Source organism: Pleuronectes platessa, chromosome 15 (genome assembly GCF_947347685.1).
Source record: "Pleuronectes platessa chromosome 15, fPlePla1.1, whole genome shotgun sequence".
Taxonomy (NCBI): domain Eukaryota; kingdom Metazoa; phylum Chordata; class Actinopteri; order Pleuronectiformes; family Pleuronectidae; genus Pleuronectes; species Pleuronectes platessa.
In genome coordinates this window covers 2,038,018-2,060,315 of record NC_070640.1, presented here as the reverse complement: position 1 = coordinate 2,060,315, position 22,298 = coordinate 2,038,018, and positions in this window count along the sequence as shown.

Sequence of the window (22,298 nt, the reverse complement as noted above, 5' to 3'; positions counted from 1 at the left end):
CAGACGCCTCCTCGTCCAGGACCCGAGTCCAACATCATGTGTCCCTCCACCAGACGCCTCCTCGTCCAGGACCCGAGTCCAACATCACGTGTCCCTCCGCCAGACGCCTCCTCGTCCAGGACCCGAGTCCAACATCACATGTCCCTCAGCCAGACGCTCCCTGTCCAGGACCCGAGTCCAACATCACGTGTCCCTCAGCCAGACGCTTCCTCGTCCAGCACCCGAGTCCAACATCACGTGTCCCTCCGCCAGACGCTCCTCGTCCAGGACCCGAGTCCAACATCACGTGTCCCTCCACCAGATGCTCCTCGTCCAGGACCCGAGTCCAACATCACGTGTCCCTCCACCAGATGCTCCTCGTCCAGGACCCGAGTCCAACATCACGTGTCCCTCCACCAGATGCTCCTCGTCCAGGACCCGAGTCCAACATCACGTTTCCCTCCGCCAGATGCTCCTCGTCCAGGACCCGAGTCCAACATCACGTGTCCCTCAGCCAGACGCTCCCTGTTCAGGACCCGAGTCCAACATCACGTGTCCCTCCGCCAGACGCTGCCTCGTCCAGGACCCGAGTCCAACATCACGTGTCCCTCAGCCAGACGCTGCCTCGTCCAGGACCCGAGTCCAACATCACATGTCCCTCCGCCAGACGCTGCCTGTCCAGGACCCGAGTCCAACATCACGTGTCCCTCCGCCAGACGCTCCTCGTCCAGGACCCGAGTCCAACATCACGTGTCCCTCCGCCAGACGCTCCTCGTCCAGGACCCGAGTCCAACATCATGTGTCCCTCCGCCAGACGCTCCTCGTCCAGGACCCGAGTCCAACATCACGTGTCCCTCCACCAGATGCTCCTCGTCCAGGACCCGAGTCCAACATCACGTGTCCTTCCACCAGACGCTGCCTGTCAAGGACCCGAGTCCAACATCACGTGTCCCTCCACCAGACGCTGCCTCGTCCAGGACCCGAGTCCAACATCACGTGTCCCTCCACCAGACGCTGCCTCGTCCAGGACCCGAGTCCAACATCACGTGTCCCTCAGCCAGACGCTGCCTGTCCAGGACCCGAGTCCAACATCACGTGTCCCTCCACCAGATGCTCCTCGTCCAGGACCCGAGTCCAACATCACGTGTCCCTCCGCCAGACGCCTCCTCGTCCAGGACCCGAGTCCAACATCACGTGTCCCTCCGCCAGACGCCTCCTCGTCCAGGACCCGAGTCCAACATCACGTGTCCCTCCACCAGACGCTGCCTCGTCCAGGACCCGAGTCCAACATCACGTGTCCCTCCACCAGACGCTGCCTCGTCCAGGACCCGAGTCCAACATCACGTGTCCCTCCGCCAGACGCCTCCTCGTCCAGGACCCGAGTCCAACATCACGTGTCCCTCCACCAGATGCTCCTCGTCCAGGACCCGAGTCCAACATCACGTGTCCCTCCGCCAGACGCTCCTCGTCCAGGACCCGAGTCCAACATCACGTGTCCCTCAGCCAGACGCTGCCTCGTCCAGGACCCGAGTCCAACATCACGTGTCCCTCAGCCAGACGCCTCCTCGTCCAGGACCCGAGTCCAACATCACATGTCCCTCAGCCAGACGCCTCCTCGTCCAGGACCCGAGTCCAACATCACATGTCCCTCAGCCAGACGCTGCCTCGTCCAGGACCCGAGTCCAACATCACGTGTCCCTCAGCCAGACGCTGCCTCGTCCAGGACCCGAGTCCAACATCACGTGTCCCTCAGCCAGACGCCTCCTCGTCCAGGACCCGAGTCCAACATCACATGTCCCTCCGCCAGACGCTGCCTCGTCCAGGACCCGAGTCCAACATCACGTGTCCCTCAGCCAGACGCTTCCTCGTCCAGGACCCGAGTCCAACATCACGTGTCCCTCCGCCAGACGCTGCCTCGTCCAGGACCCGAGTCCAACATCACGTTTCCCTCCGCCAGATGCTCCTCGTCCAGGACCCGAGTCCAACATCACGTGTCCCTCAGCCAGACGCTCCTCGTCCAGGACCCGAGTCCAACATCACGTGTCCCTCCGCCAGACGCTGCCTCGTCCAGGACCCGAGTCCAACATCACGTGTCCCTCAGCCAGACGCTGCCTCGTCCAGGACCCGAGTCCAACATCACGTGTCCCTCAGCCAGACGCTGCCTCGTCCAGGACCCGAGTCCAACATCACGTGTCCCTCCACCAGATGCTCCCTGTCCAGGACCCGAGTCCAACATCACGTGTCCCTCAGCCAGACGCTGCCTCGTCCAGGACCCGAGTCCAACATCACGTGTCCCTCAGCCAGACGCTGCCTCGTCCAGGACCCGAGTCCAACATCACGTGTCCCTCCGCCAGACGCTCCCTGTCCAGGACCCGAGTCCAACATCACGTGTCCCTCCGCCAGACGCTGCCTCGTCCAGGACCCGAGTCCAACATCACGTGTCCCTCCACCAGATGCTCCCTGTCCAGGACCCGAGTCCAACATCACGTGTCCCTCCACCAGATGCTCCCTGTCCAGGACCCGAGTCCAACATCACGTGTCCCTCAGCCAGACGCTGCCTCGTCCAGGACCCGAGTCCAACATCAAGTGTCCCTCCGCCAGACGCTGCCTCGTCCAGGACCCGAGTCCAACATCACGTGTCCCTCAGCCAGACGCTCCCTGTTCAGGACCCGAGTCCAACATCACGTGTCCCTCCGCCAGACGCTGCCTCGTCCAGGACCCGAGTCCAACATCACGTGTCCCTCAGCCAGACTCTCCTCGTCCAGGACCCGAGTCCAACATCACGTGTCCCTCCGCCAGATGCTCCCTGTCCAGGACCCGAGTCCAACATCACGTGTCCCTCCGCCAGATGCTCCCTGTCCAGGACCCGAGTCCAACATCATGTGTCCCTCAGCCAGACGCTGCCTCGTCCAGGACCCGAGTCCAACATCACGTGTCCCTCCGCCAGACGCTCCTCGTCCAGGACCCGAGTCCAACATCACGTGTCCCTCCGCCAGACGCTGCCTCGTCCAGGACCCGAGTCCAACATCACGTGTCCCTCCGCCAGACGCTCCCTGTCCAGGACACGAGTCTAACATCACGTGTCCCTCCGCCAGACGCTCCTCGTCCAGGACCCGAGTCCAACATCACGTGTCCCTCCGCCAGACGCTCCTCGTCCAGGACCCGAGTCCAACATCACGTGTCCCTCAGCCAGACGCTGCCTCGTCCAGGACCCGAGTCCAACATCACGTGTCCCTCAGCCAGACGCTGCCTCGTCCAGGACCCGAGTCCAACATCACGTGTCCCTCAGCCAGACGCTCCCTGTCCAGGACCCGAGTCCAACATCACGTGTCCCTCCGCCAGACGCTGCCTCGTCCAGGACCCGAGTCCAACATCACGTGTCCCTCCACCAGACGCTCCCTGTCCAGGACCCGAGTCCAACATCACGTGTCCCTCCGCCAGACGCTCCCTGTCCAGGACCCGAGTCCAACATCACGTGTCCCTCCGCCAGACGCTGCCTCGTCCAGGACCCGAGTCCAACATCACGTGTCCCTCCACCAGACGCTGCCTCGTCCAGGACCCGAGTCCAACATCACGTGTCCCTCCGCCAGATGCTCCTCGTCCAGGACCCGAGTCCAACATCACGTGTCCCTCCACCAGACGCTGCCTCGTCCAGGACCCGAGTCCAACATCACGTGTCCCTCAGCCAGACGCTCCCTGTTCAGGACCCGAGTCCAACATCACGTGTCCCTCCGCCAGACGCTGCCTCGTCCAGGACCCGAGTCCAACATCACGTGTCCCTCCGCCAGATGCTCCTCGTCCAGGACCCGAGTCCAACATCACGTGTCCCTCAGCCAGACGCTCCCTGTTCAGGACCCGAGTCCAACATCACATGTCCCTCCGCCAGACGCTGCCTCGTCCAGGACCCGAGTCCAACATCACGTGTCCCTCCGCCAGACGCTGCCTCGTCCAGGACCCGAGTCCAACATCACGTGTCCCTCCGCCAGAGGCTCCTCGTCCAGGACCCGAGTCCAACATCACGTGTCCCTCCGCCAGACGCTGCCTCGTCCAGGACCCGAGTCCAACATCACGTGTCCCTCCACCAGACGCTGCCTCGTCCAGGACCCGAGTCCAACATCACGTGTCCCTCCGCCAGACTCTCCTCGTCCAGGACCCGAGTCCAACATCACGTGTCCCTCCGCCAGATGCTCCCTGTCCAGGACCCGAGTCCAACATCATGTGTCCCTCCGCCAGACGCCTCCTCGTCCAGGACCCGAGTCCAACATCACGTGTCCCTCCGCCAGACTCTCCTCGTCCAGGACCCGAGTCCAACATCACGTGTCCCTCCGCCAGATGCTCCCTGTCCAGGACCCGAGTCCAACATCACGTGTCCCTCCGCCAGATGCTCCCTGTCCAGGACCCGAGTCCAACATCACGTGTCCCTCAGCCAGACGCTGCCTCGTCCAGGACCCGAGTCCAACATCACGTGTCCCTCCGCCAGACGCTCCTCGTCCAGGACCCGAGTCCAACATCACGTGTCCCTCCGCCAGATGCTCCCTGTCCAGGACCCGAGTCCAACATCATGTGTCCCTCAGCCAGACGCTGCCTCGTCCAGGACCCGAGTCCAACATCACGTGTCCCTCCGCCAGACGCTCCCTGTCCAGGACACGAGTCTAACATCACGTGTCCCTCCGCCAGACGCTCCTCGTCCAGGACCCGAGTCCAACATCACGTGTCCCTCAGCCAGACGCTGCCTCGTCCAGGACCCGAGTCCAACATCACGTGTCCCTCAGCCAGACGCTGCCTCGTCCAGGACCCGAGTCCAACATCACGTGTCCCTCAGCCAGACGCTCCCTGTCCAGGACCCGAGTCCAACATCACGTGTCCCTCCGCCAGACGCTGCCTCGTCCAGGACCCGAGTCCAACATCACGTGTCCCTCCACCAGACGCTCCCTGTCCAGGACCCGAGTCCAACATCACGTGTCCCTCCGCCAGACGCTCCCTGTCCAGGACCCGAGTCCAACATCACGTGTCCCTCCACCAGACGCTGCCTCGTCCAGGACCCAAGTCCAACATCACGTGTCCCTCCGCCAGACGCTCCCTGTCCAGGACCCGAGTCCAACATCACGTGTCCCTCCACCAGACGCTGCCTCGTCCAGGACCCAAGTCCAACATCACGTGTCCCTCAGCCAGATGCTCCCTGTCCAGGACCCGAGTCCAACATCTCGTGTCCCTCAGCCAGACGCTGCCTCGTCCAGGACCCGAGTCCAACATCACGTGTCCCTCCGCCAGCATTCCCTGTTCAGGACCCGAGTCCAACATCACGTGTCCCTCCGCCAGACGCTGCCTCGTCCAGGACCCGAGTCCAACATCACGTGTCCCTCCGCCAGACGCTGCCTCGTCCAGGACCCGAGTCCAACATCACGTGTCCCTCCGCCAGACGCTGCCTCGTCCAGGACCCGAGTCCAACATCACATGTCCCTCCGCCAGACGCTGCCTGTCCAGGACCCGAGTCCAACATCACGTGTCCCTCCGCCAGACGCCTCCTCGTCCAGGACCCGAGTCCAACATCACGTGTCCCTCCGCCAGACGCCTCCTCGTCCAGGACCCGAGTCCAACATCACGTGTCCCTCCACCAGACGCTGCCTCGTCCAGGACCCGAGTCCAACATCACGTGTCCCTCCGCCAGACGCCTCCTCGTCCAGGACCCGAGTCCAACATCACGTGTCCCTCCACCAGACGCTGCCTCGTCCAGGACCCGAGTCCAACATCACGTGTCCCTCAGCCAGACGCTGCCTCGTCCAGGACCCGAGTCCAACATCACGTGTCCCTCCACCAGACGCTGCCTCGTCCAGGACCCGAGTCCAACATCACGTGTCCCTCCGCCAGACGCCTCCTCGTCCAGGACCCGAGTCCAACATCACGTGTCCCTCCGCCAGACGCTCCTCGTCCAGGACCCGAGTCCAACATCACGTGTCCCTCCACCAGATGCTCCTCGTCCAGGACCCGAGTCCAACATCACGTGTCCCTCCGCCAGACGCTCCTCGTCCAGGACCCGAGTCCAACATCACGTGTCCCTCAGCCAGACGCCTCCTCGTCCAGGACCCGAGTCCAACATCACATGTCCCTCAGCCAGACGCTGCCTCGTCCAGGACCCGAGTCCAACATCACGTGTCCCTCAGCCAGACGCTGCCTCGTCCAGGACCCGAGTCCAACATCACGTGTCCCTCAGCCAGACGCCTCCTCGTCCAGGACCCGAGTCCAACATCACATGTCCCTCCGCCAGACGCTGCCTCGTCCAGGACCCGAGTCCAACATCACGTGTCCCTCAGCCAGACGCTTCCTCGTCCAGGACCCGAGTCCAACATCACGTGTCCCTCCGCCAGACGCTGCCTCGTCCAGGACCCGAGTCCAACATCACGTGTCCCTCAGCCAGACGCTCCCTGTTCAGGACCCGAGTCCAACATCACGTGTCCCTCCGCCAGACGCTGCCTCGTCCAGGACCCGAGTCCAACATCACGTGTCCCTCAGCCAGACGCTGCCTCGTCCAGGACCCGAGTCCAACATCACGTGTCCCTCAGCCAGACGCTGCCTCGTCCAGGACCCGAGTCCAACATCACGTGTCCCTCCACCAGATGCTCCCTGTCCAGGACCCGAGTCCAACATCACGTGTCCCTCAGCCAGACGCTGCCTCGTCCAGGACCCGAGTCAAACATCACGTGTCCCTCAGCCAGACGCTCCCTGTCCAGGACCCGAGTCCAACATCACGTGTCCCTCCGCCAGACGCTGCCTCGTCCAGGACCCGAGTCCAACATCACGTGTCCCTCCACCAGACGCTGCCTCGTCCAGGACCCGAGTCCAGCATCACGTGTCCCTCCGCCAGACGCTCCCTGTCCAGGACCCGAGTCCAACATCACGTGTCCCTCCGCCAGACGCTGCCTCGTCCAGGACCCGAGTCCAACATCACGTGTCCCTCAGCCAGATGCCTCCTCGTCCAGGACCCGAGTCCAGCATCACGTGTCCCTCCACCAGACGCTCCCTGTCCAGGACCCGAGTCCAACATCACGTGTCCCTCAGCCAGACGCTGCCTCGTCCAGGACCCGAGTCCAACATCACGTGTCCCTCAGCCAGACGCTCCCTGTCCAGGACCCGAGTCCAACATCACGTGTCCCTCCGCCAGACGCTGCCTCGTCCAGGACCCGAGTCCAACATCACGTGTCCCTCCGCCAGACGCTCCTCGTCCAGGACCCGAGTCCAACATCACGTGTCCCTCCACCAGACGCTCCCTGTCCAGGACCCGAGTCCAACATCACGTGTCCCTCCGCCAGACGCCTCCTCGTCCAGGACCCGAGTCCAACATCACGTGTCCCTCCGCCAGACGCTCCCTGTCCAGGACCCGAGTCCAACATCACGTGTCCCTCCGCCAGACGCTGCCTCGTCCAGGACCCGAGTCCAACATCACGTGTCCCTCCACCAGACGCTCCCTGTCCAGGACCCGAGTCCAACATCACGTGTCCCTCCGCCAGACGCCTCCTCGTCCAGGACCCGAGTCCAACATCACGTGTCCCTCAGCCAGACGCTGCCTCGTCCAGGACCCGAGTCCAACATCACGTGTCCCTCAGCCAGACGCTCCTCGTCCAGGACCCGAGTCCAACATCACGTGTCCCTCCGCCAGACGCCTCCTCGTCCAGGACCCGAGTCCAACATCACGTGTCCCTCAGCCAGACGCTCCATGTCCAGGACCCGAGTCCAACATCACGTGTCCCTCCGCCAGACGCTCCTCGTCCAGGACCCGAGTCCAACATCACGTGTCCCTCCGCCAGACGCTCCCTATTCAGGACCCGAGTCCAACATCACGTGTCCCTCCGCCAGACGCTGCCTCGTCCAGGACCCGAGTCCAACATCACGTGTCCCTCAGCCAGACGCCTCCTCGTCCAGGACCCGAGTCCAACATCACGTGTCCCTCCGCCAGACGCTCCTCGTCCAGGACCCGAGTCCAACATCACGTGTCCCTCAGCCAGACGCTCCTCGTCCAGGACCCGAGTCCAACATCACGTGTCCCTCCGCCAGACGCCTCCTCGTCCAGGACCCGAGTCCAACATCACGTGTCCCTCAGCCAGACGCTCCATGTCCAGGACCCGAGTCCAACATCACGTGTCCCTCCGCCAGACGCTCCCTGTCCAGGACCCGAGTCCAACATCACGTGTCCCTCCGCCAGACGCTGCCTCGTCCAGGACCCGAGTCCAACATCACGTGTCCCTCCACCAGACGCTGCCTCGTCCAGGACCCGAGTCCAACATCACGTGTCCCTCCGCCAGACGCTGCCTCGTCCAGGACCCGAGTCCAACATCACGTGTCCCTCCGCCAGACGCTGCCTCGTCCAGGACCCGAGTCCAACAACACGTGTCCCTCCGCCAGACGCTCCCTGTCCAGGACCCGAGTCCAACATCACGTGTCCCTCCACCAGACGCTCCCTGTCCAGGACCCGAGTCCAACATCACGTGTCCCTCCGCCAGACGCTGCCTCGTCCAGGACCCGAGTCCAACATCACGTGTCCCTCAGCCAGACGCTGCCTCGTCCAGGACCCGAGTCCAACATCACGTGTCCCTCAGCCAGACGCTGCCTCGTCCAGGACCCGAGTCCAACATCACGTGTCCCTCCACCAGACGCTCCCTGTCCAGGACCCGAGTCCAACATCACGTGTCCCTCAGCCAGACGCTGCCTCGTCCAGGACCCGAGTCCAACGAGGTGGTTTCTCTTCCCTGAGAACAGCTGCACGCAATGTTTTCCTTTCTCTTCCAGGACCAAACAACCTGATGTAGAATATAGAACCAGTGCAGTGACGTCTCCCTGCTGTTGTTCGGCTCTTTGTTTTCATTGGCTCCCTCGGGGACGATGAGAGCGGCCAGAACCTCTTCGCTCGTCTCGGCGTGACTCAACGTTTGGTTTGTGGTGGAAAGTGTCGACCGAGGGAAGAGCGGAGACGTGGCTCAAAGTGGAGGAGCCGGTGGGCTGATTCCCAGGTCGGGTCGTTCAGAGCACTGGGCGTACAAAAAGGAAAATACACTATCATCCATATTGAATTTGTGTTGATGTGATGATCAATTCTTCCATATCAGGTCACATCATCTTATTTCCTATTTACCTTTAATATCACGTGAAACTTTTGGATTTTCCCTAAAATATAAAAAATACACTAAAGAGTCGAAATGAAAGACGACTTGCCATCTTCTATATCTCTTCAAAAAAAAAATATTCTAAAAATTTAGTAATTCAAGATGATAAAAAGCTTTCAGCTCCTCTACATCCCACTTTTTAAACTACATGATGCTTTATAAGTACGTTTTTTTATAATATTTCTATTTTGTTTATCTGGTAAACCCTTTGCTGAACTATAAATGTTATAGTTTATTCATTCACTTACTTTCTTTGAATTATGGCTCAATAATCTAAATAAGTTGTATTTCATATCTATATAAAGGAAAAGAAAAGGTGAATAGGGAAATTAATTCAAAAGTGTGTTATATAAATATGCAACGGACGTATATCCAATCAAATATGCGCTGATTTGTATTTTCCACACAACATAAATCTGAAAAATTGGATGAAGCCATGTTCAAAATTCTTGTTTTATTTTATTCGGACATCCGAGCCAAAGGTTTTCATCGAGTGGACTTTTTATTTTTTCTCGCTCAATAACTCAGATTATTCTGTCAACAGCCATAAAAAATATCAATTCCACGATGTTTTTAGGATTAAAATGTAAAATAAATCAGCTTGTTAATAAAACTCCTGTAGGAACCGGAATCTGAGGAAGGTTTTTACAGGAAGTGTCGGTGAAGAGGACGTTTTTGGCTCCGAGTGTGAGAAACAAGGCCTCCAGATATTTATATAATAATCTAATGTCACAAATAGACAAAGTGTCGTAAAGTAAACACTTGAATTGAATCTGGGACGTTCTTCTTCCTCCAGTCGGTGAAAAGAGACGTTCTGGAAGCAAAACCACAAAATCAAAGGTCAGAGGTGAAATATGCATTTAAAACATCTAAAGGTCATATGTGTGGAGCAGATTGGATTCTGGGATGTTTCTGGTGATCGTTTCCTGGTCGGCGCTCACGTTGGACAAAATGGCGGCGTCAACAAACACTCAGTCACCTGCGAGTCAGATGTCGGACGCCATGACGTGACCGACAAATTCCAAAAAAAAGAAAAAAGCCGCCCGGCCGTAATGAGCCGCTCCCTCACTTCCCAGCATCGCTCATAATCCATGCCTCCGTTATTTAGACTGAGAATAACCGCCGGTGTAATTCGTTCAGCTCGGCGGCGGCGGGCAGCTCCAATGCTTCTCATGCAAATGAGGTAAATGTTGAACACGGAATTACAGCTTGTCATCGTGCATCACACGGCAGCGAGCCGGACGAACGCCAGGAGCCGGCGTCCAGACGCAGCAGCAGCAGCAGCACGAGGACGGAGCTGAAGGAAAAACCTCCAGGAGGCGACGGGGAGTTCTTACTCTGCGCGGCCGGCCGGCGTTTGATCGGATTAAAGTACAAATGTGTTTTGCAGAGAATAAATCAGAAAGGCTGTTATCGCTGCTGGAAGCTGGAGGAGCCGGGGAGCCGGACTCACCTCACAGGGAGGTTTGTACCTTTAACAGCCCGGTTCAGACTTTATCACACGCTGCCCCCTCCTTTCATTCTGTTGTGTATGAACGTGTACATGCAGTCTAATGCCTGGCAGAGGTCATGTGTTAGAAGCCCTGCCATAAAAAAAAAGCCCAAGGGGCAGAAGGAGGGGGGGGGGGGAGAGAGAGAAGAAAGCCGGCGGAGGAGGAGGAGTGAGGCTGAGGGGGGGGAGGGCGGCAGCAGAGGAGGCGTCTGTCTTTCCTCAGGAGCGAGGCTGCAGAGCGAAGTCGACATGGAAAAGCCGGGAAATGGGAAAATGGTGCAGGGAGCGTCGGGATCGCGCCTCAGAGCCCCAACGCTGCCCCGAGCTCCACCGGGCTGATCCAGGTTCTGCTGATCCACCGGGTTCAGGTCCGGTCGCTCGGCGCCGCCACGAGAAAAAACCAGCTTCAACTGTCACCGCTCGCCCCATGCAGGGTCAGGGCTCCACGTCTCTCTCTCTTTATCTGTTCATGAAGTTCACATCTGAGAGAAAATAAACACACAACGAAGGGAAATGAGGCCGATGACACGTTCATGCATCAAACTCGAGGCTCTAAACAAAACGAGAAGACTTTCAAACTCCGCTGCTGCTGATCCGTGAGGGCGTCAAATTAACTTTTATAAACTTCAGCTTCTCCACTTTACTGTCCGATGATAAACAAACACGGTCCAGTGTTGCTGTGTGTGTCAGAGTCTTGCCAGGTTATGGAAAGATCGTCCTGGGGAAAGGTAGGAAATATTGATGTTAGCAAGCGGAGCCACGTGAACACGCCTGTGAATTAGCTAAATTAAAGTTTACGTGTTTCCAGGTCCTGTGAGTCCGAGGCCACAACAAACAACAACAATCCTCCTGTCGCTTTATCAGGAAACTCATCGAGGAATCATCTGTGGTATATTTTAGATCTGGTGTCTAGTGACTGGTCCACACTGGTGCATTGGTAGCAATGTGTTTTTTACCTCCAGCTACTGGGAATGTGGTGGCGTTCAAAGAAAAGTCAAAAGATTTTAGTCTAAAGCTCTGATTCACAAAATTATAGAAGTTATGTTTGTGTCTGTTTGTTTGTTTCTTGTTAATTTCTTTATCATTACGTTTAAGGAAAAACTTGGGATGGAACCTGGGTCATGAAAGAACTCTTTTGGTTTCACAGGGCGACTGTCGACTGTTTCATGAAATCACAAATATCTACATTTCATGCTACAGTGAAGAATCCAGATTTGTTTTCAGCCTGATTGCAGCACTGAGTCTTCTCCTTGGACAGACTTTGACCTGGGTGTGATGTCAGGGTGATGTCAGCGGGGTCTGTCGGGGGAACCAGGGGGTCCACTGGCACCAGCAGGGCTTAGCCCAGGTTGACCTCCGGGCTCTCATCTCTCTGTTCCCACAGGAGGACTGACCTGGTGCAGCCACAAAGTGCTCAGGCTCAGATTTATGTCCCGGCCGCGGAGCTGCAGCTCACGATCCTGCACTCTGCCTCCTCCTCCATGTGAAGTGGAATCCGTTGTCTTCACCGTAGGAATCAAGGATGCAGGGAAGTGATGGAGGTGTTGTTTTAAAAAACTGAGCTGAGGATAAACCATCATGGTTTCTGGTTTGGAGGAGCTGGGTTTTCTCCACCAGCGTCCGATTTGTTGACAAATATTCAAGTTATCAACAATCGGCTGTTTACTAAATAGTCGGGAGGTGTGAGAGCAAACTGAACAAACTGAGATCGAATCGATTTTACACATTTATCACCATAAATATCATGAAAACATATTTTAAACTTTCTGGAACTTTCTTAGATATAAGGCATTTCCCACCAGGAACAAAGGGAAAACCCTCAGGACTCGAGTGGAATCCTTAAACCCACGACTTCTCCTGCACGTCCACTCACCTGAGGAACCTACCGGAGAAACAACAGACAGACAGAGTCACTGACACGTTCACGTTCAGTCACTGACGCCACAGACGTCTGTTGGTCTCAGAGCAGAAGCTGCAGATCAGTCGATGAGAGAAACATAAATACAACACGGGCTTTATAAACTAAATTAAACACAGGTCACACTGAGGCAATGTGCACATTCCTGGGAGCTACACACACACACACACACACACACACATGCACGCACACGCACACACACACACACACACACACACACACACACACACACACAGGTAGCGTCTCAAGCGCTGACATCACTCAGTTGTTTTTTTTCTGCAGGTCAACTTTTGAAGAAATCCAGAAATCCCAGACTCTTAGTTTGACTGTTACTTGTCTTTATAAACTTAATAATCATGTGCAGCGGACTGTGTACTTTATAAATACATATACATGAATACTATATACTACACTGTGTCAGACAAACCCATTCACTTTAGCATTTAATTAGCTCTGACTTCCCTGGTATATACATGGACGGCTGAATTTCTTTTTTCTTTTATAACTTTGTGTTTGACTTGTTTTTACAGATTTTAACTTAATCTATAAACTCAATTTATGTGTTTATTCCTTAGTCTCTTATTTTATGTCACGTTTTACTCACTCGGTTTTATTCCCATTTTATTTTTTCTTTAATTTTCTTAAACCGTTTTAATGTTGTTCATACGTCTTCATGACTTTTACATAAATGATGAGTTTTGAGCTTCGATCGTGTGTGAAAGGTACTTAAAAAAAACACAGTTAGTAGTAGTAGTACAGTTACATGCATGTTCAGGTATAAATACTAGATTCAGTATTTCGTAAGTTATTTGAATTAAAGGATTCAAATGAGTTAATGTAAATGCAGCTGTATTTATTTAAATTCTGTAGTCGTGACAGTTAATGCAAAGTTTCTGTAGGTGACTAAACTCTGCTTCATTCGATCTACGATAACATGAGATAATATAAGAATTTTGCTTCATAATCGCCTCCTCACACCTCCCTGATGACTCCGGGTGGAGGTCTGGTGACGGAGCCTGAAGGTGTGAACCAGGACATCAGGGAGAGTCCGGTCTCGGCCGCCTCGCCCCGCGATGGCATCCCACGCTGATACCGCAAAGGTCATTCCACCAGCCGCCAACAGGATACGCTCATGATAAGCATCCAATCAGAGGCCGCGCTGCCGTGATAAGCATCCAATCGGAGCCTGAGAGCTTGTCGCTGCATTCCACCGGCTGATCCGACACTATCACGAGGCCTGAGCTCCACGCTGAGCTGGGAGGCTATTTCAGGCTCTCTGCAGATAGGACCAAGTTTCTGCAGCTCAGGCAAACTGAGAGAAACCTGAGAGCTGCTTCTACTTCCTCTGATCAGAACTGACCTGGAGGTTATGAACCGATTATAAAGTATTTAAATTCAACAAGTGAAAGAGATCATTTCTCTCCTGTGACAGTAAGAGTAACACAGTCGATACTTTCATCACAGCAGAGAACGAGCCAGATTCCTATTATCTAACCAAACGACCGGATCATAGACACAATCTTAATGTTTGATATTAAAATATATAATCAAACACAGACTTGAGGAATTCAATCAACAGTATCGATGCAAGATGTCAACTTTTGTGTCCGGCTTCATTCCTGGATCGTGGAAGGACGCAGAGAAGCGGCGTCCATCTTTATTTACAGTCTGCAGTGTTTTCAAGATGAAGGCTTCACCTTCCATTGGTCCAAAATGCTGCAGCGAGGATTATTAGAAAATGTGACAATATCTTATTCACCTCTATATTAATATATAGCTGATCCTGGTCCTCGGGGAGATGCCAGGGCCGTACAGTAAAGCCAGCAGTTGCCTGGGGCCCTGAGCTGAGAGGGGCCCCTCGAGAACAGCTGACTAGGTTATGACAGAATTGTGAGAACCCACTTGAATTCAACCATCAGCTCCTGGAGACACAACAGCTGATTCTTCTTTTGTGAAGTTCTGTCACTTACAATAACTTTGCTCAAAGAAAGTCTCACAAATAAAGCCTATTATTATTAAATCGGTCACGTCAGTATATCCATGTGTGATCTGTAACAGCCTCGGCTCTTTTGACAAATCGTTCTCCACATGAATTTGGAACCTGGCTGCAGGGATTTGCTCCCGTGCAGCCCCCAGGAGCATGCTGGGTAATCGGACCTCACTTGCGGTCGCAGTTCCAGTTCATCCCAAACGTGTTGGATTGAAGTCAGGATCCTGGGATGCGCAGCTAAGTTCTTCCAAACCAAACTGGGAACCCGTTCCTCTGTGGTCTCTCCCACTCTGGTGAGCTGGTTTGAAACGTTCCCTCGTTCTCCAGCAGGAAAAACAGACGCAGACCCGGGAGAAGGTTTGTGGAGCGAAGAAACCTCGATGTGGACGAATCCACGCTGCCAACATCCAATCACACGTTCGCTGAGGATTTGTTCTTCCAAATAAAACTGATGAAAAAACAATGAATAACCTCCGCTTCAGATTAGGACTGTTGACAATTGTTGCTGTAAGTAGAAGCAGGTTTCAAGCGGCGTGTTTGTCGGCAGGAGATTGATGCAGGACTTTGGAAACAGAACCTGCAGATCCTCCAGATTTATCTATTTCTTTTTAGTGTGCAGTAAAAAACTACAGCCTTAAGCCCGACTTTAAATCCTAGAGTGAGTCTCGAACTGGCCGTCGCTCGGCGCACAGCAGGTAACATCTGTCCTCGGCCCATCGGGTCTCCAGTCCAGAGCTCAGACACTCCTCGCCTGGGTGGCCCCAGCGGGGGGGACGTGGCCCCCTCAACCTGCCGTGTTTAACTCCGCTTCCTAACTTCACCGCTCCCAGAAAGCTCCTCGCAGGTAGAACTAATGGGCGACTCCACATCTGTGGCCCATTCAGGGCTTTAATGAGCAGGAGAGCGAGGTGCACGGTATGAATGGACAAGCAGGGACTTTAACTAGCTGCCTCCGCCATTAAGAGCCCGAGGGGCAATTATGTTCCCAAACACAATGACCTCAGAGCCACTACAGTGTGTTAGTTTACACAACAGCCTGCACACAGCAAGTCTGTATACATGTGTGATAACAGTGGGAAAATAAACCACACGTCGTTTCACAAAAAGCTGCTGGGACACGGATCCTGGCTGTTTGTGTCTCTGGAGTTTCTGCTATTCCTTCAAATCCAATAATCTTAATTAATAATTCAATACTGTTATATAACGATTATAATGATTATAACGAGCCATTTAAATACATAACCAGTCAGTATCTCCACAACATACTTCTAACACAGTAGAAAGATAATTAGGAAAAACATGGATGTGCTGAAAATTATCATAATCCAGATTCTTATTAGGTTTTTCACAACATTTTTCTTATGAGTTTTTAGAAAATGATGGTTCTTTGGATGTGCACATTTATTCTGACCAAACCTAAACTTGCATTGTTGGAACTAGAAGTTCACTAAGTGGATCTCAAACATCTGCAAAAGGCCCAAACTGCTCTATTATGAAACCAACTTCTAAATTGCTATTGCAGATTTTTATATTTGGGATCGACACCGAATAGAAAACACTCATAAATCTCAGTCAATTAAAAACAACGGATTTTTTTCATGAAGAAGAATGAATTATTCTCATCAAGGAAATTGTTGAAAAACATCTCAAGATAAAATAAGTTGCTTTGTCCGGATAAGATAAGATAAGATAAGATAAGAGGAACCTGATGTAGAACAACTAAAATTGAACTAATCTAAAATGTTATTCATTCAATCAAGTAAATCAAACACACTCATAAACATTATTCCTGTAAAATGACTCTTTTTCATTAAGAACCATGAATAATTTCCTGGGAAATGAATGAAAATCTATTATAATAAAAACATCTTTTCTCACAACAGATTCTCACATCGGCCACAAAATGTCAGGAGCTCTTTCTTTGCTCATCTTCATTTCAAGTCAGGAAATCTGTTCAGTAGTTTTTTTTTTGCGTAACAAACAAACAAAATATTAAAAGTAGTAAATAAAACCTGAGAGGATTTTAAATTGTCCCTGGACGTGTGAAACGATTCTGTTTCTCCTCCAGGTTTGTTTATGAACCTGAGAATCAAACGCTCTCGTGGCCTCTTCAGTGTTAAACGCGCCGCAGCCTCCTCAGCGTTAAAAAGCTTTTAGAGACGTTGAAGCGTTTCCACGTTTCTCAGGGTCAAGCCTTTACGCCGATGTTTTGACTGTCAGCCTCTCTCGAGCCTCTGGGGCCGTCTGACACAGAGCAGCCACCCTCTGTTAAATCTGCTGCTGTGAAATCATTAGAGCCGACCTGCCGGTGGTCCACTGTGTGTGTGTGTGTGTGTGTGTGTGTGTGTGTGTGTGTCTGTGTGTGTGTGTGTGTCTGTGTGTGTGTTCTGACCTGTGTGTTTAAAATGTGGATCAACATGGATGAGTGAAGCTTGTATTTCAGATGGATTCAAGAATTTTATAGATCTGCAACAGAAACATGATTTTCATCTTAAACTTCTACTTTTATTTATTCTTTCTATTAACTGTTAATTAATCTTTGATCTTTAAGACCTTAAACTTTAAGACTGTTTTTCTTACATGTTCCTTTCAATGTCAAAAATTTCAAAACTAGAATGTTTTTTTTTTCCTGGATAAATGTTTAAAACTTCGAAAAAGATATGAAACACTTACAACTTATACATATTTTGATTTTAATAATTGCTAAAGTGACGATCAGGAATAATCAACAATTAACTTAATTAACTAATCAATTATTTGATGTATTGTTCAAACATCTTTTTGTTTCTATTTCAGTTTTGACATTGAAAGAGTTTTACATGATCAAATGTTTCTAACTGTTGCTGTGAATCTGAAACTATGACGACTTTACACTTTTCATTTGAATTTTGACGACTGATCATTTAATTAAAATCATTTTTAGGCTGATTATATGTTATTATATGAATTATTTCAGCAAATTTAAAGATGTGGATGAACTGTTGAGTGTTTATAAATCAGTTACAAAGTTAAACATGAAACTTTAAAATCTTTACTTCCAGAGTTAATCAGATTATAATTCTGTTTTACTACTAAATACTTTATCTACATTCTGCTGAGCTGCAGTTTAGGTTCATTGAAGAAATACTTTAGTTTTCATGTTGTGTGTAATACTAGTTTTGTATATATTGGCTTCTGTGAGAGATATTGCTGTAATCTGAATTTCTATTATATGTCCTCTGACATCCATGTTGGTGACTCATGAATTGTATTAATTCAGAAATAATAGTTCTTCCCTCTGTTTGTCAGAATCTGCAGCTGCTTTGTGCAACATGTCGTCTGCAGGGCCGTTGAAACAGGGTCGGGGGCTCAGAGCTGAGACCCCCCCCCCCCCCCCCCCCCCCCCCCCGAGAACAGGGGACTTATTTAGATTCTTGCAAAGTTATTATTTTATTTCTAGATCCGTCATGTGTGCTGGATTCATCTTCATACTGTGACACAGACAAACCAGATGACCTTTAACAGACAGTGAGAAGATTCAGTAGTTGTCTCTTCAAGAGTTTGACTTGTTTAGATTGTTGTTGTGTTTCCCAACATCCTACAAATTCTATAGTCTCATTTTTAAAATAATATATAAATCAAGTCTTTGTATATTTAAGAAGAATTAAAATTCAGTTAAACAGCTAACCTGATTACTAAAGGACAGTAAATCAATAAAAGGCAGTAAAATAAATAAAAGTATAATAAATAGGCACAAAACAAATTTAACCAGAAGTTAAGTTTTACATGTTTGATGAGTTTTTGTTGCTTTTTTTCCTCACGACAATGTTTTGGATTTGAAAGAAAAAAAAATATGAAAAAATTAAACAACTGCTGCTGAAATAAAACAAGTGAAGTAAATGTTCCTTCTTTGGAAACAGACGTCCAACCCAGCGAGCGTTAAATCTGTTTACAGGTCGGCTCTGTCTTTTGAAACCGTCAGATCTCCGGTGTGGGGACGTGTCCGACGAACAGAAAGAGGTGGACGCAGGACGTGTCGGGGTTTATGTCGGTGGACGTCCCCTCGGCCCGTCACTGTCACCTCTCCGCTCCACATTCCAGCCGTCCCGCTCTTATCTTTATGGGCTGAGGACGGGCAGAATTGCAGCAGTTAGAGGACAGTTTGTGGAGCTCCGAGACGCAGGATGACCAGAGAGGCCAGAGAGCAGACGTTCGGTGGAGACGACAATCACTTATCAATGGACAGATGAGAGAAGAGAGGACGATATATAGCAGGAGAAGAGAAGAAGCAGCAGCTGACCTGGAGGGAGAGCCGCTCCGAGCCACTGGGTTCTCTGTGTTTTGGGGGAAATCAAAGGGACGAGGGTGAAGCTGTTGTGGAGCAGCTGCAGTAAAAGTAAATGGTCTGGCAAAGCTCCTGCGTGACAAACAATCCACTGTTTGTACTTGAGATGCTTGAGGAGAGTGTGATCGTGCATTTGTGAAAAGAGAAAACACGGTTTTCCTGCGTCGAGCTTCACAGAATTTATCTTTTCAAATCGTTCTTTGCTTTGAACGGAAGCAAACCACTGAAGCACGACTCCAAGTGAAATAAAATAAAACATAAATCAGCTGCAGAACCTCAAATAAACAAGATCTCAAGTCACAGCTACATCAGTAAACTGTATACGTACTAGTTACAGTTACATGGAATACTATATTAAATCATATGGCAGAATATTCAGTGTTCATAAGAGCTCAGGCTGAAATGAGAGGATATTAGATTATTAGATATTAGATTTGAGAGTAAACGACTGATATTCTTGAATATGAAACTGGTTTATTGAGTTAAAGTGTGATTGACTGCAGATGATTATAAAACACAACACTGCAGCTGAAAGTTATGGAAAATAAAGAATTAGAAAGATCCGAGATAACAAAGGTTAAAATCAGTTTAAATTCTCGAGGGAAACTGAGAGAAACCGTTTTTTAACTGAGGAAGATTTGATTTGTGAAGGACAAAGTAAAAAGAAGCTGGTTTCCTGAAGCTGATCCCGACAGATCAAAGCAAATCAAAGGAGAAACTGAGCAGATTCAAATAAGTTTATTGGAAAAAATACTTTAGAAACAGAAATAAACAGAAAAATCTATTTCTAGTATTTTGTTATTGTTCACAAATAAAGAGCCACTGAACTGGAACGTAGACGGAAATCTGACAGGAACCAGTGAACACAGGGAAAGATAAATAAATACCTAATTTGCATAATAGACCAATGATGGACGGAAATTGTAATTTTTAAAAGCTCTTGAAATCCGAAGAGGACGACAATGATTTCAAAAATAATAATAAAGTTTATTTATTGGACACTTTTCAATCCATCAGATCCAAACACAAGAGTATCAGAAGTAAACAAGGTGTCAATCAAACACAATAAATCTGATCTAAACTCAGGAAGTTTCTTTCCATCACAGAATTTCACTATTTCTCCAGAATCATATTTCATGAGATGAGATGTGACCTCAGCGTGACCCCGAGTGCAGATCAGGAGAAAGGTCGAGGGCAAAGGTCACATTTAGCATCTCAGTCTTTATCCATGCTGGCTACAGAAAGAGAAAGAGAGAGAGAGAGAGAGAGAGAGGAAGCAGCCTTCCCATCATGCACTGGGCCTCTGAGCGACTCCTGGTCCTGCATGGCATGACCCAGTTTGCCCACATTTCCCAGAATGAGGTGGAGCTGCCAGGTCTAATTCGGTACCCAATGGGTTCAATTAGCTTTGCATGACGGCGTCGGTGCTTGCCAGGTTTAAAAATATATATGTAATATGTATAAATATGTATATGCTATAAACAAGAGCCCCTGTATGATAAACACCGGCGGCCGAGCGTGCTCTGCAGCGTCTTCCGTGCCGAGCCGGGCCGGCTTTGAATCAGGGGGAATATTTGTTTGGAGAAGCCGAGTTGAGGGCAGGAACTCTGAAGAGGAGGGAAGCCTTGTCTATTGAAAAATCTACATGATGACACAAACAATCATGAGGAGAATTCATAACACGGCCAAGATGGCTCCCTGTGACCTATTTTGGATGTTTCCCCTGCATGGCAGCGGGGGGGAGAGAGAGGGAGAGGGAGAGAGAGAGGGAGAGAAAGAAAGAAAGAGATGGCTGCAGTCTATTGGGGTTGAAAGCAAAATATGAAGAGACTATTACCGCTGCCCAGGTCTTTCAGCACCTCCAGCGATAGCAGGTCCTGAGAAAAGGAGAAACGAGGGGTGGGGGGGGGGGGGGGGGGGGGGAGAGGAAGGGGATCAAAAAGAGGGAAGGTTTTGGTTAAAGGTCTGTGATGAACTGAGGGAGAGAAGTGGAGGAAGAGGTGGAGGAGAAAGTGATACAGGGGGAGATGGAGAGAAAGAGTAAAGAGGTGGGGAGGGTATTGTATTTCAACTCTGCGTAGTGGACGTCTTAATCAACAGTGTCAGGTTTTCTTTCTGGAGGCCGCATGGAGTTCTTCAGGCTGACAGGCGGGGGGGACGCGTGACGGGGACGTGTCTTCACTCCGCATCCCAAAATATGTAAACAGGTAGAAAGGTGTCACGCACGGATTCATCACGGCCATTTTTTTAATAATATCAATACACCGGTCAACTGTAAATCACTTCACTTCCTGTGCAGATAGAGTGTGAGCGTGCAGGAGCAGTGGGTTTCCTCCTTTACAAAATAAAACACATCAGGCCTCAAAACCAACTCTGCAATGATTCTAATGTTATGATAGTTTTGCACGTTTCTATTTATCACACCATAGAGACACACAAACATATATAATCAGCTGAGGGGTTACACGGATTTTAGGCACCAGATATAATAAAGAAAAATACATATTTATGGGAAAATGGAGGAAAGCAGCCTGGAGGACAAACACAAATACTATAAAGTGTGATCAGATAAATCAAATTAAATGTTTTAAAATATCTTCAGTCAAATCCTTTTTCTTTCTAAAATCATTTTTTGTTTGTATCCTCTAAAAACAGATGTGTCATAAATTAAAAAGCCATATTTCTGATGTATTTCTGCTCTGAGTTGATTTCTTTTCCTTGTTTGTTATGATTTGTTCCACATTCATTTGTCATTTCTGGGATTTTATTGTTTTGCCACTATATTCTCCTATACGAAGTGCTTTATTTTGAAAAGTGCCCCACGAATTAAAAAAAAGGGTTTTTACACGAAATATAAAAAGTCGTGCAGAATATTTGAAATGTCCAAAAGTCAGAGCAGCTCCGTTTGAAGAATGACTCACTTCAGGTTGTTAAATTAATGACGCGTTTAAAGTGAGAGCAGCGTTTTAGTGTCGAAGCTGCTCCAGCTGGTGTAAAACTCTTCGGGTAATTTAAAGTACAACAAAGCATTTTATGAGCCAATCACACTTTTTTCTTTGACTTTTAAATCTGGATTTCACTGCAAAAAACAACACAACAGCTCGATCCAGGTAAAAGTAAATACACAAATAAATCCGAATATAGTTTATAAGTCTTATTATGATGGACTCTTAATGAAATATACTAAATACACCAGTGTCATAAAACTAAAAGTGAGGACATACAATTTGGAAATACGTATTTGTGTAGGCAAATTCTATAATATTCATATTTTTAAGCTGTGTGCTCTTATGGTCTGATATTTAAGGTAATACAAAACAAAAGACGTGATATGAACAAAACAAAATGGTGACTGAAGTATTTAGAATAAAGAAACTGGAATAAAAAACATAAGATAATTTAAAAAGAGTTAAAAATATGAACCCTTATATAAAAGAAGA